This window comes from Sminthopsis crassicaudata, chromosome 2 (assembly GCF_048593235.1).
Source record: "Sminthopsis crassicaudata isolate SCR6 chromosome 2, ASM4859323v1, whole genome shotgun sequence".
Classification (NCBI taxonomy): domain Eukaryota; kingdom Metazoa; phylum Chordata; class Mammalia; order Dasyuromorphia; family Dasyuridae; genus Sminthopsis; species Sminthopsis crassicaudata.
Genome location: NC_133618.1, coordinates 89,489,029 through 89,503,840, shown reverse-complemented (window position 1 = coordinate 89,503,840; position 14,812 = coordinate 89,489,029). Strand labels below are relative to the sequence as shown.

The window sequence follows — 14,812 nt, the reverse complement described above, 5'->3', positions numbered from 1 at the left end:
ACCACTCCTCTGCTCATTTCTCTTTTACTGGACTGTTCCTCCCTCCCCCATGCCTGTGGTGAATTTTAAGAAAATCCCAAGAACTCTATGGTAGGACACCCCAGGCCATATATCCTGTTTCCAGCACAGTCTTTATCAGAGAAGTAATTCTTGAGAAGAGGACAATCAATCCCCAACTTCCTCCCCATAGGGCACCCTAGATATAGTAGCAAGCAATTCTAAAGTTGAGATATGAGACAGAAAGCAACAGCATATGCCAGGCAAGTGATCACCATCTTTCCTCAAACCTTGATGAAGACTATCCAAGACCCTGAAACTAAGTGACTTGGAGATCGATAGTAACGCTTCTAGTGGACATTCCAGTGACTACAGGCTTTAATCCTGAAGAGCAAACCATTTTGGAGATAAAGCCTGGCAATTGTTCTTATCCAGGTTACAGCCATGGTCACTGTAGATTCAGAAAAAAAGTTCTACCTTTGCCATTGTCAACATCAGATATCAGAAACGCAATATTAAAAAAGAACTGCCATTTGTTGTGCAGTTGCATTCTAAAGACCATGGGAGTTTTCCATCTGACACATCGCTGAAAACTTTCCCTATGTTCTATCTCACTAAAGAGCAGCTTGATGACAAAGTTGATTGAGTGCAGGGTTTAGTCAGGAATACCTGAGCTTAAATACAACCTCAAACTCTTACTAGCTATGTGACCCTGGGCAAATTATTTAACCTGGTGTGCCTCAGTTTCCTCATCTATAAAATAAGGTGGAGAAGAAAATGACAAACTGCAAGAATACCTCAAATGGGATCACAATGAAAATATGAGCTTCTTGAGAGGAATTGTCTCACTCTTCTATTTGTATACTCAGTGTTTAGCACAATACTTTAAAGGCATATCATTGCTTTAAATTTTTTTTCATTCCTCATCTCTTAAATCCCATAGTTTCCTTCAAAACTCAGTTCAAGTAGCACCAGGAAGTGCAAGAGCCCATTTTTTATCAGTTCCATACTATAAGTCATGTCAAAATTTACCTTAGAATTATTTTTGTATTTGACTCTCCTACACTTAAGACAGTGCCTGACAAGAGTTGGTGTTTAATAAATGCTTGTTGAATGAATGATCCTTGTGGACAAGATTGTGGTGAAATATAATTCAGTTAGATGGGCTCATAAATAATTTAATGACTAAATGCAAAGAGTTGTCATTAATAAAGCAATAGCAACTGAAGATGACATTTTTAGTGAAAAGTCTCCCTCCCACCACAGCACCTATATGTGCTTGCTAGCCTATACTGTTGAACAATTTTATCAATGAGATGGACAATGGTATAGATGTCAACATAAACTAAGAAGATCCAGACTTCTTGTGATTTTTCCTAGCAGAGGGCACTTAACAAAAAATATTTAAGATGGCATTTCATTTTACTGTATCAAATGTCATTGTTTTATGTAGTCAATAATCACAATGATATCTTATATTCTCTATAGCTTTTAATCAATCATGGTGGTGAAAATAGGACCTATTGTGGAATGTGGCTTACAAAAGCCTGCTTGTTTTCTTCTTCTACCATTATCTAAGGATGTGCTTAATGAGTTGTGCAAATTATCCTCATAAACATTTTATATGAATGAAAAGAACTCATGAGTAAGTAATGTTGTCTCCATTACTTCTTCCTCTCCTTTTTGGATTTATTGTGGTAACTGTGATTTTTATATTGTTTCACATTATAGTTATAGAATCACTTAGGCTAAGTGGTCCTAATGCTCATAAAGCACATATGCAATGACAAACAGTTTTGTACTTTTTCCACTGTTGTGACCTATTTTAACCCTGTATCAAGTAGCTAATGCTCAATGAAAAGAGAAAACTATTGGGCAACTGCAACAGTTTCTAAGTCACTCCTTGATTATCTCAGCCAATGCAAATTCTTACCTAATTTCTGGTATTAATATCCTCATAATACCCATTCCTGGTATTAATAAATTTTCTCAGGAATCCCACCACATCTGGGTCTGATTAGGAATGTTCTCCACCTCATCTGGCAATGATTACCTTTTCTCAACCAAGCCCATTTTCAGGGTGTGAAACTTTCCTTCTTGAACTCCAAACTTTTAAGAAAATTGCCCAGCTTAAGGAAGGAAGGCATGTTAGGTAAAGTATCTTTTCAAATTCATGGAGAAAAACCTAAGTCTGTCTCTAACCCCACAGAATGCAGGTGTATGCCTTTTTTGTTATTTGCTAAGACACATAATAGTAAAGCTCATTGTTTGTACTTGCTTACAGTACTAGTTTCCCATAAATCTCCAATCTAAGTCTTTGCTTTAACCCAAACCATAAAGCTAAATAAAGGAATTATTAAAACTCAAGATTTCCCCCTCCCCCATGTCTTTGGTATTATTTTCCCTACAGGGACCTTCAGAATTTACTCTTCAAAACTCTTGTCACCTTAAAAACTGACTTCCTCTGTACAAAGCTTTTCTATCTTTGTTTTAGGTTTTTTTTTTTTTTTTTCTCAGTGTGACTTCTATTTTCTCACGAAGCTTATCTGGATTAGGAAGCTTCATTGCCCTTGATGATGAAAAAAATTTTGTTTAAAAAAAGAAAAAGAAAAAAAATCTGTGCAGATCTTTTCTATCTTTTGTCCATTTATTGTCTTCTTTCCAAATGTATACTTAAATGTCCTGGAATGATTTTCTGCAGTCTCTCCACAAGCTTTTTTAAAATTAATTTTTCCTTTCCCATCTTCTTGCTTTTATGACATAATATTTTGCTCATGACCTTCTATTACTTTCTTTCTAAAACTTTATAAATTAATTTATACTCCAAATGATATTGTTCTTGGCTATAATCTGTAGCTGGAAAATCAATCAAGTGTTTTCCGAATAAGGTACTTTTTTGGGCTCCTTTCCTCCTTGGAATAGCAAATTATTTATATCAATGAAATTTCTATGTTAATTCATAATTGGTATTAGTGTTCTTTAGTCATCTGTATCATATTACAGCATGAATAACTTGTTTAAATTAATCATATTGGAGTTGTTTTAATGCCTACCATATATTCTCAATTATAGCTTTGTATTAACTTTGATATTTGTTCTGATAAGTTTGTTATCTGATTATAGAAAGCTGTTTCACAAATGTTTCTCCTATCAGTAAACATGTCATTTCCTATATATTAAAATATAATCCATTACACTTTTGATGATGTTTGCTGCCAATGATTTTCAGTGCCTCTTAAATCTTATCTGAGGGGAAAAAAATTTTATCTGGGAGTATTCATGACAGAAAAAAATATGAGGCTTCTGTGAAGTCTACAAATTAAGATTTCTAGATTTGAAATGAAATTTAATAAGGAAAATATAAAATCATGCACATGGGTTCTAAGTACCAACTTACATGTACAAAATAAGGGAGCATGGCTAGACAAAAGGGTTTTTTTGTTTGTTTTTGCAAGACAATTAGGATTAAGTGATTTGCCCAGAGTCACACATTTAGGAAGTGTTAAATATCTGAGGCTGGATTTGAACTCAAGTCTTCCTGATTTCAGGGCTGGTGCTCTAGCTACTATGCCATCTAGCTGAACTTTCACAAGTTCTTATGAAAAAGGAGGGAAATTTTTGTGGATTGAAAACTCAATAATATGGTATGGCATGAAAAAAAGCTAATGTGATCTTATATAATTTTCAGGAATAAGAATGTCAAAGAAATAAAGACATATTTAAGTAATTGGAGAAATACTAATTGCTCATGATTAGATTGTATCAATGTAAAAACAATGATAATACTACCTACCTAAATAAGATTTTGAAAGTTCTATTGTACTATCCTTGCTTAGACTACATATAGAATATTAGTCACTGATAAGCTGAAAAGCAATAGGATGGTGAAAGGCACTGAATTTATCACCAGTTAAAGAAGGAAGGGATGTTGACTATGGAAAAGAATCTGAGAGACATAGATAATTGTCTTCATCTATTGAAAGGTCATAAAGTAAACTTGTTTTGCTGGTCTCCAAAAAGCAAAACTAAAAAATACAAAGAGATAAATGTATGAGTGAAATTAAGAATTTTATTTTTTAAATAATCAAGAGTTATTCATAAGTGGAATAACTTTCTCAAAAAGCAATACTTTTCTTTCACTGCATCAGGAAAGGGCTAAATGATCTTGCTGAATATATTGTATAGATTCCTATTAAGATTTGGACTAGATCCTTTCTATCTCTGAAGTTCTAACCTTCTTCACGCTATTATCCCAGTTGTGTATTAGAATCATCTTTGAAATTACTCAGTGACAATTTCTAGCAATATGAAAAGATGCTCCAAATCATTATTGATCAAAGAAATGCAAATTGAGACAGCTCTGAGATACCACTACACACCTCTCAGATTGACTAGGATGAAAGGAAAAGATAATGATGAATGTTGGAAGGAATGTGGGAAAACTGGGACATTGATACATTGTTGGTGGAATTGTGAAGGCATACAACTATTCTGGAGAGCGAGCTGGAACTATGCTCAAAAAATTATCAAACTGTGCATAACTTTTGATCCAGCAGTGTTACTACTAGACTTATATCCCAAAGAGATCTTAAAAGAGGGAAAGGGATCCACATGTGCAAAAATGTTTGTGGCAGCCCTTTTTGTAGTGGCTAGAAGTTGGAAATTGAATGGATGCCATCAATTGGAGAATGACTGAATAAACTGTGGTATATGATTGTTATGGAATATTATTCTTCTGAAGGAATGACCACAGGATAATTTAAAAGAGTCCTGGAGAGACTTACATGAACTGATGCGGAATGAAATGAGCAGAACCAGGAGATCATTATACACTTTAACAATACTATATGAGGATCAATTCTGATGGACATGGCAATGAGATGAACCAAATCAGTTCCAATTGTTCAGTAATAGAAGAGAATCAGCTACACACAGCGAAAGAACTATGGGAAATTAGTGTGGACCACAACATAGGATTTCCACTCCCGTTAATTGTCCTCTTGTATTTTTATTTTCCTTCTCAGGTTATTTTTACCTTATTTCTAAATCTGATTTTTTTTTTGTACAGCAAGATAACTATATAAATATGTATACATATATACTTTAACATATTTAACCTGTATTGGTCTACCTGCCATCTAGGGGAGGGGGTGGGGGGGGGGGGAAGGGGAAAAGTTGAAACAGAAGGTTTTGCAAGGCTCAATGCTGAAAAATTACCCATGCATATGTCTTGTAAATAAAAAGCTAAAATAAAAAATAAATAAATAAGCTTAATAAAAACAAAAAGAAAAGGAAAACATGATTAGCCATTAAAAAAAAGAAAAAATTACTCAGTGACAGAAAGGAAAGAGTCAATCAGCTGTCAGCTATCATTTATGCATATCTGTCTATCTTTCTACTCCTATCACAGCCATGCTTTAGGCCCTCATGGTCTTCCTGCTTTGATGTATAATACAATAGAAAGAGCACTAAAAGTAGAATCATGGGACCTGGGTTCAAATCCAACCTCTGTCACTATGTAACCTTGGCAAATACCTTTTTGGTACTTAGTTACATTATTTATAAAAGGAGAAAATTGTACCTCTAACATTCTAATAGTATGACCTCTCCAAAACATTCTTTATGCTTCTGCCTGGGTAACCTTCCAGATGATCTATGGTGATTGTGTCATTTTTAGTTTACTCATCCTCCCTTGATCTTGTTCTAATCTTGCCCTCTCCTGTTAGTCTATCTTTGATCACTGTCTCCCAAACTTGTAGTGCTTTGATCTATTATTTAGTTTTGCCTAATTCCTTTCTTTCTTTCAAATCCAACTTATATGCTCCCTCTTCCATGAACTGTTCTCTGACCACTTTCTTTAGCATATTCTCCCTTATATCAGTTATTTTACCCAGTTCCTGAAACCTAACCTTATCAAATAATAATAATAAACTCTTTTAAGGATTTATTGCATATCTCTCAATGTGTTAGCATAATACCTTTCAGAAAAGGGATTCTTAATAAATACTTGTTGAATATTTTATTGTTTTAGGTATATTTGGCCTTCTGGATTATAAGATCCTTAAGTGAAGAAATACTATGTTATTCTTTTTGTATTCTCTAACTTGCCATTTAGATAGGATTGGGGGGAAAAAAGTTATTGACGACAAAGCCTTACTGCAAAAGTGCTTAGTTATTGACTTTCTTGAAGACACTGAATAAAGAGCTATTCTACTAGTTGGTTCATGCAATTGAATTATCATCCTAAACAATAGACCAACAAATCAGATTTAGCAGCAAAGCTCTCCAAGATTCTATTTAAAGTACTGAAACAAGTGATTCCATTCACAAATATGATGCTTTAATACTACGTCAAAAAACTTTTGTAAAAATATTTACTGTTAATTTGGACTATGTGTACCTACTGACCCAAGACTATAGTCAGCATTCTCAAGGTACCTAACAAATTAATGGAAATCAAATATTTACTAATGTTTCCTAAGCAAGAAGGATTAAGTGACAAGAGTAGAATCAGTTTTCTTTTCTTTTTTCAAATACACTAATGGAACAAGCAGACAAGGAAGAATCAGAAATAATTAACTCAATAAATCAGTGTTGGAGAAACTTCAACACAAATTATCCAGGAAAGAACTCCATATTTGACAATATTTATTAGGAAAAATAAAAAGCAATGTGGTAAAAATTTGATTTAGACTGATATCTTACAATATATGCCACAAGAATTTCAAAAGTTATAATATGATCTGGATATTAAAACACTCCTATTATTAAAAAAAAAAAAAAAAAAAAAAAAAAAAAAAAAAAAAAGAACCAGATCAGATACCTTCTTCAGCAATGTTTAGGAGGTAAATTATTTTTTTAAAATAATATCTTTTTATTTTCAAAATACATGCAAAGATAGTTTTCAACATTCACCCTTGTAAAATAATTTGTTCCAAATTTTTCTCCCTCCCTTCCCTTGATAGCAAGCAATCCAATATAGATTAAATATGTACAATTTTTCTATACACATTTGCACATTTATCATGCTATACATGAAAATCAGAGCAAAAAGGAAAACATGAGAAAGGAAGAAAAAAGCAAGCAAAAAAATTACAAAAAAAGATGAAAATACTATGTTGTGATCCATATTCAATTCCCACAGTCCTCTTTCTGGATGCAGATAACTCGACATAATGAACGAATTGGCCTGAATCAGCTCATTATTGAAAAGAGCCATCACATAATCACATAAATATCACATAACACTGTGTACAATGTTCTTTTGGGTCTACTTATTTTACTTAGCATCAGTTCATGTAAGTCTCTCCTGGCTTTCTAAAATCATCCTGCTGATTGTTTCTTATAGAACAATATTCCATACCATTCATATGCCATAACTTATTCAGCCATTATTCAATTGATGGGCATGCATTCAAGTTTCCAGTTCCTTGCCCCTACAAAAAAAGAGGCTGCTACAAGCATTTTTACACATGTGGGTCCTTTCCCCTTTGTTATGATCTCTTTGGGATACAGATCCAATAGAGAGACACTACTGGATTAGGGAGTCAATTCTTAACTAAATAAAAGGCACAAAAATAAAGAAAAAATTGATTATATCAATGACATGAAATTGAAGAGCTCTTGCATAAATAAAATTAACACAACTGGATAAAAAACAAATGGATAAAAGTGTCAAGTATGTCTATAATGATCTGATATCAAATATACAGAAAAAAAATTTATCTAATACAATATGAAAAACGTTTCAAAAATAGAACAAGCTATTAACAACGATATAAAAGCATTTGGAATATCCAAACCACTAATATGAGAAATAAAAATCAAAACAAATCTGAGGTTTATTTCACACCTAGGAAATTGACAAAGATTTCAAAAGAAATGAACAAGTAATGTTGAGAGGCACTGTGGGAAAATGGTCATATTAGTGCACTATTGGTAGAGTTTTGTACTGGTCCAACCATTCTAGAAAATGATTTTGAATTATATTCAGAAAACAACTGAAATATCTGTATCTTCTAACCCGAGATTATACTCATGAGCAAAGACCTCAGACAAACCAATGACAAAAAGACAAGTATTCCTTCCTTCAATACCAAATATTTGTAGCAGCAATCATGTTAGTACAATTAGAAACAAAGTAGAAACTCAATGCTTGGAGAATGGTTAAGTAAGTCCTTAACCCATTTTTGGCCTAGACCCCTTTTGGCAGTCTGGTAGAATCAATCTAAAGATCCCTTCTCAGATTAGTATTTTAAATCCATGAAAAAAAATATACAGGACTGGAAAAGAAATCAATAATCTAAATACTTAAGTAATAAATTCACAGAAGTCAGTGAATAAACTTTGTTAGATGAACATAATAGAATATTCATGTACTGTCAGAAATTATAAATATGATAAATACAGAGAAGCAGAGAATGACATATGAACTGATACAAAGTAGAGTAAGTAGAACTAGGAAACAATATATAAAACCAGTACAAGAATGTAAAAGGAAAGGAATGACTTATATGAACTGATACAAAGTAGAGTAAGCAGAATTAGGAAACAATATATAAAACCAGTACAAGAATGTAAAAGGAAAGAACAACAATGATGAAATAAATGAAACTGAATGCTTTGAAATTATGATCAAACTTGGACTCACAGAAAATATGAGAAGCTCCTCTCCCAATTCTTTTGTAAAGGTGAAAGAGCAACCATAGGTGTAGAATATTACATTTGTCATCACATTTTTTGATAGATTGGTTAGCTGAATTTTGTTTCTTCCTCTTTTATATGGTTCTCTGGAATAGAGATGGGAAACTTTGATAATATAAAAATTTTTTAAATCAAACTTTTTTTTAAAACTGTCTTCTCATAAAGCCCATTTTTAAATACATAAAACATGTAGATTTGTATTTACCAATGTTCCCCCCCAAAATTGAGACTACTGTGTGTTAAACACACAAATACTTAATAATTTATTCTGAATTCTCCACTCCCATTTCTTGTTCTTATCTTCTAGATTCTTCAGCAAACTAACTTCAAATTACAAACTCAATTTGTAAGTTCTACCAGGCTGTTAGTTGAAAAATGAGGCAAAAACAAAACCATCACTAAATCCTTATACCTCTACAAAAACCAAGATGTCAAAAATCATGTTGTAGTTGCTAAGCTTTATGCACTAATATTTTGTTTTCTTCACTTTATGTGCTTTAAGGATACAACATTTATATATATACACATATATGTATATATACATATACATATATATACATATACATATACATTATATATACATACACATACATATACATATACATATACATACATATACATATACATTATATATACATACATATACATATATATACATATACATATATACATACATATACATATATATACATACATATACATATACATATATAAAATAAATAAATAAGTTAAGTACACAGAAAATAATTTCTAGACTTGAGGGAAGGCACAAGCCACTAGGGATAGGGAAAATTCAGGTCAGGTTTCACATAGGGAGTGGCACTTGAACTGGGCCTTGAAAAAAATTAGATTTGAAAGACAGAGAAAGGAATACAATCTAAGTGTGGATACAAACTATAAAAGCTCAAAGATACAAGATTACAAAATCCTGTCCAGGGAATAGCAAGTAGATTGGTCAGCTGCTTCGATGTAGAGTTCCTGAAGGTGAACAATGTTCACTAAATCTGGAGCCAGAACCTGCAGAGCTTTAAATGCCCAACAGAGGGATTTGTACTTTATCCTAAAGGCAACAAGGAGTCACTGGAGCTTCCTAAGCAGGAATGTGCAGACAGTCAAAACTGTATGAAAAATGGATTAGAAAGAAGAGACTGGGAAAAGGGAGTCCAAACAGGACAATATTTCAGTACTTTGGGTAAGAGGTTATGAGGGCCTGGACAAGAGAAGCAGCCCTGTGGTAAATAAAGAGGACAGATTCTAAGAGAAACCATGGAATTGGCAAAACTTGGGAATTAACTTGCATATAGAACATGAGAAGAGAATGGATAGCTGAAGAGGAAAGAAAGGAAAGGAAACAACATTTATTATTTGCTAAATGCTTTACAAATATTATTCACTTGATCTTAACAATTCTGGAAATAGGTACTCTTATTATCCCCATTTTATAGTAAAGAAAATTGAGGCAGGCAGATCAAATGACTTGCCCAGAAATATATATATATATGTGCCAGAGGTCACATTTGAACTTGTCCTCACTACAAGCTCGGCAATCTATCCACTTCAATCCCTCTAAGGCTGTGAACCTAAGTAAGAAAGATTTTAAGAGTTAAACATTCAAATAGTATAATTAAAAAGGCCTACTTGATTAACCTTAAGTGCAAAAGTTAGGAATATATAAATTCTTATGCTGGTTGCAATACTTTTCTAATGGGACCATTAGAAAATCATTGGCTTTGTTTCCCCTTTGGTCAAGCTAAAATTATTTTGATTTTTTTCTAATTAGATAAGTGATGGGAAACACTATTTCAATTTTTAAAACTGTGGTTCTTGGATCCATTGTAATCTGGTCTATCACAGGACCAACAATAATGGCTTAAGATGATGAGGACAGCTTGAATTTGCCTCACGCCAATACTAAGGCATGAGCCTTAAGAATATTTAAGTTTTTAGTTTCTGCACAACACCAATGAAGCTAAGATTAGAAAGGAAGGAGAAAGCTGGGGAAAACATTTAGTCAATTTTTCTGATAGAGACTTTATTTCTACTACTACTATGATAACAATACAACCCTGGGGAAGTCACTTCATTGAACCTTCTGGGCCTTAGTTTCCTCATCTGTAAAATGAATGGACTGGACTCAAAGGTCCCTTTTATCCTCAAGTCTATGACCTATTATTGGTCTTTCTGATTGCAATCTCTCTTCTTTCCAAATGAACATCTGCACAGAAGCCAAAATAATCTTGCTTACTCTCTTCTGCTCAAGAAATTTCTGTAGTGTCATATTGCCTCTACAAAAACAATTAACAAAAAAAACCCCAAAAAACCTCCTATATTTAAAATGTTCATAATCCAACTTGAGCCTGCTTCTCAAATATTTCACATTACTTCCCTTACCCAACACTATGATTCAATCCAACTGGTCTAGTTGTTTGCTATTCCCTATACAAGACGTTTCATTTTCTTGAAATGAAGACGCAGTTGTGAGTCTTCTCTCCCAATTACTTTGTATTGATGTCAGTACATATTTTACATACTATTCCCTGACCCAATACAATGTAAGCTCCTTGAGGGACAGGGCTGTTTTCTTTAAGCTTTTTGTATATCCAGAATCTAACAAAGTGCCTTGTATGTAATAGGCATTGTTAAATGATTTCTGCAAATGAGTATATACTATGCAGAAGGCATTAGAGGTGTTATAAATGAGCCCCAGACACCCAAATTCATAATCTAATACTCTGAAATTAATTTTTCTGTACTCTAATTTTTTCTTCTCTTTCCAAGTTATCTTAGTGTGTCTGTCTTGTTTCCTCAACTGGACTGCAAAGGTCTTAATTACCTTGAATTGTTAATGAATGCTGTTGGCAAGTAATACTTGTAAAATGGTATTAGAAGAAATTAGACTTTATTCTAAGTAAGAGAATTTCTAATATTAAATTTAACTTTGTTATTAAAACTATCTGTAATCAATTAGAGCTTTTTCTAGAATATAATATCTGTTACCTCTAAAATTCACCTGATTGACATTTACTCCTCTTCTACAGTGGTTTGCCTTTCTCTTTCTTCCTTTCCTTAACCAAATACCGATAAAATCTCCAATTGAATTAGGGCAAAAAAGGCCTTTGACCCATGTAATTATTCCCCAATGAAGAGAGACTACCCATAAAACTTCTCTACTAATGTTATTAAATCAATTTAAAATATTCTAAGAACAAAGCTAGTTATGAAAGGAATTTTGCAGGTGGATTCAGAATACTTGAAATTATGTTGATATTATAACTTTAAATTTTCTTAAACTTAAAAATTCAACCATTCTTCAATTGGAGAATGGTTGGGTAAATTATGGTATATGAAGGCTATGGAATATTATTGCTCTGTAAGAAAGGACCAGTAGGATGAATTCAGAAAGGCTTGGAGAGACTTGCATGAACTGATGCTGAGTGAAATGAGCAGAACCAGAAGATCACTATACACTTCAACAACAATACTGTATGAAGATGTATTCTGATGGAAGTGGATATCTTCAACATAGAGAAGATCCAACTCACTTCCAGCTGATCAATGATGGACAGAAACAACTACACCCAGAGAAGGAACACTGGGAATTGAATGTAAAATATTAGCACTACTGTCTATCTACCCAGGTTACTTATACCTTCGGAATCCAATAGTTAACATGCAACAAGAAAATTGGATTTACACACATATATTATATCTAGGTTATACTGTAACACATGTAAAATGTATGAGATTGCCTGTCATCTAGGGGAGGGAGTAAAGGAAGGGAGGGGAAAATCTGGAAAAATTAATACAAGGGATAATGTTATAAAAAATTACTCATGCATATATACTGTCAATATATATATATAATTATAAAATTAATAAAAAAAGAAAAAAGAAAATCTGTATTGAACCTAAAAAAAAAAATTCAACCATTCTTTATCATATAAAAGAAGGAAGATGATTAAACAGCAGATAAACATCAATACCAAGAGGATCATTAATATCAAGGGCATTGTTACTTAAAAGAATAAAGCAGCTTCTTGTAAAACTGCTAATATTGGATAATTCTTACAAACAAACCAATCAATTAAAAAGAGAAGTAGGGAACAAAAAAAAACTTTATATGCATGTTAATAGGCTAGCTTTTATTATTTTTTTAAACTTTTGAATATAACTCTAAAATTGTAGCAACAGAATTTAAATAAAAAATTTTTATGCATACATCAATTTCTATAGTATGTTTGTCAATCAGTAATCCATATGATTAGTTCTGCAGGAACTGAATTTACTATTATTAAAGCTGATAAAATATTTCTCACTTGTCCATACTCATTTTCTTAAAATGCTTATAAAAAACAAAAGGACAGTTCCATAGCTGTGTTTTTCAGACCTTTGGAAAGTTCTCCTTGGGGAGTTGTGCACCAAAATAGGCTTTAGAGTCTGCCTAGGTCTTGACCCCAAGCTCTTGGTACAGGCCCAGAAATTAATTTGGAATATGAGGTTATAGGTCACTTATACTATGAGACTATAAGAATTAGAAAGAGTATTGACTGGGTAGTGCTCTGCAGAGATGATATGACTTTTAATTGTACCATTCCTATAATTATTTCACCCCCTCTGTATTCTAATCACACTATTACAAGAGTTATTTATCGAAAGATGACTTATGGCAATGTATTAATGGTCTTCTTTAAGGTCATTTGAGTATCAATGTAGCACTCAAATCATCTAGCCCATCTCCTTTTTCAATACTAGATTTTCCTGAGTGAAATCCTTTGCACAAACATCATCTTTGGTAATGTGTGTGCAGTTTACCTACACCCACCACTTAGCTTCTCCATTTCCTTTCTTGTCAATTTTGACTCTGAACTGCTTTTTATGATGCATCTAGCATTACTAAAAGTGACATGACCTCTCAGTAAAAGTAAGGATCACACATATAAAATATTGCATACATTGTTAGTTATTTTGTTACAAGAGTTCTATGAAGATAGAGATATTAGAAAATATTACGGAATAAAAACAGAAAGAGTACTGGAATTTTAAAAAAAGATGAATTTATGTGTCTAGAAACAGGTTGAGACAGCTGAAATCACTTTAATTTCCCAAATTTCTTTCAATTTGGAAACCAGACAATTTAATGTAAGGTCTGGCGTGCAAAATACATATACCCAGGGCCTGAGAAGTTAATGGGTTAATTTAATGATCCATATTTAAATGCATGTCATAATCTGAATTACAGGCATTTTTCATCTATATGCTATTTTTTTTTTTTCTGTGCAGACTGCTAGTTATTATCTCAAATGAATTTGAGAAGTTGCATAATTCATTAATGGGTTCTTGTATTCTGGGGCTTGATGCAATCAGCAAGATGCCATCTGTAAAGAGGAACATAAGAAAGACCTCATCCTCTATCTGGAGATCTTCCATGACAATGACCAACATATGACTGCCTTCTTATGCCTTGATTTCTATAATATAATGCTGAGAAAAAAAGTTCGCTCTGTGAATGTGTAAGCAAAGAATCTTTATATGATCTTAAAACATTTACTGTTGAAGTTAAGCGTTCAAAGTCAGAACTTTTAATACTATTAAGGGACAGGTCAGTTCTCCAAGAGCCTCCACAGCTGTGAATCATAACATCTGAAGGAGTTGCAGGGCAGCCTTCGCTGACACAGGTGTTGCTGACTGGGAATGAGATAAATTGGAGACACAGGAAAGAGGAGAGAGGTTATGATCTCTCAGAGAGGTCAGAGAACAACAATTGCCTCTCAGTCTCCTTGTATCATCCACTCACAAGAGGAGATCCATTTTGTAGGTCTGGATTGGATATTCAGCAGCCAGTCAGGTGGCTCTCGTGTATTCCAACATACTTAATTTTTTTTTTTTTTAACTTAGTGGGATCTTGTATTTCCTAACAATTTGCATTTAATTATGCTACTGTGAAGATGTAGTCTGCTGTAGATATGTCTTAGGAAGTTTCCTCTTATTTTTATAGATTTCTTAATTTATTTGTAGATTACTTTCAAAGATTTTTTGGCAATAAAAAGTAGGTATGCAGACATCATTACTGGTGATCTTCACTTTTTTTTTTTCCTTCTTTAGTAATAATACA

At 32.9% G+C, this 14,812-nt stretch overlaps 1 protein-coding gene across 28 annotated transcripts in view; it reads right to left on the bottom strand.

The window, feature by feature from the left end:
* Positions 1–14,812, bottom strand: part of SOCS5 (suppressor of cytokine signaling 5) — a 74,759-nt gene that overhangs the window by 35,182 nt on the left and 24,765 nt on the right. For 16 of the 28 annotated variants that reach the window (XM_074286742.1, XM_074286733.1, XM_074286746.1 and 13 more), the window contains one exon: positions 8,648–8,786. The exons of the other annotated variants lie outside the window; for them this stretch is intronic. The gene's annotated coding sequence lies outside the window, so the exon portion shown is untranslated. The remainder of the gene's footprint in view (positions 1–8,647; positions 8,787–14,812) is intronic. 28 annotated transcript variants of the gene reach the window in all.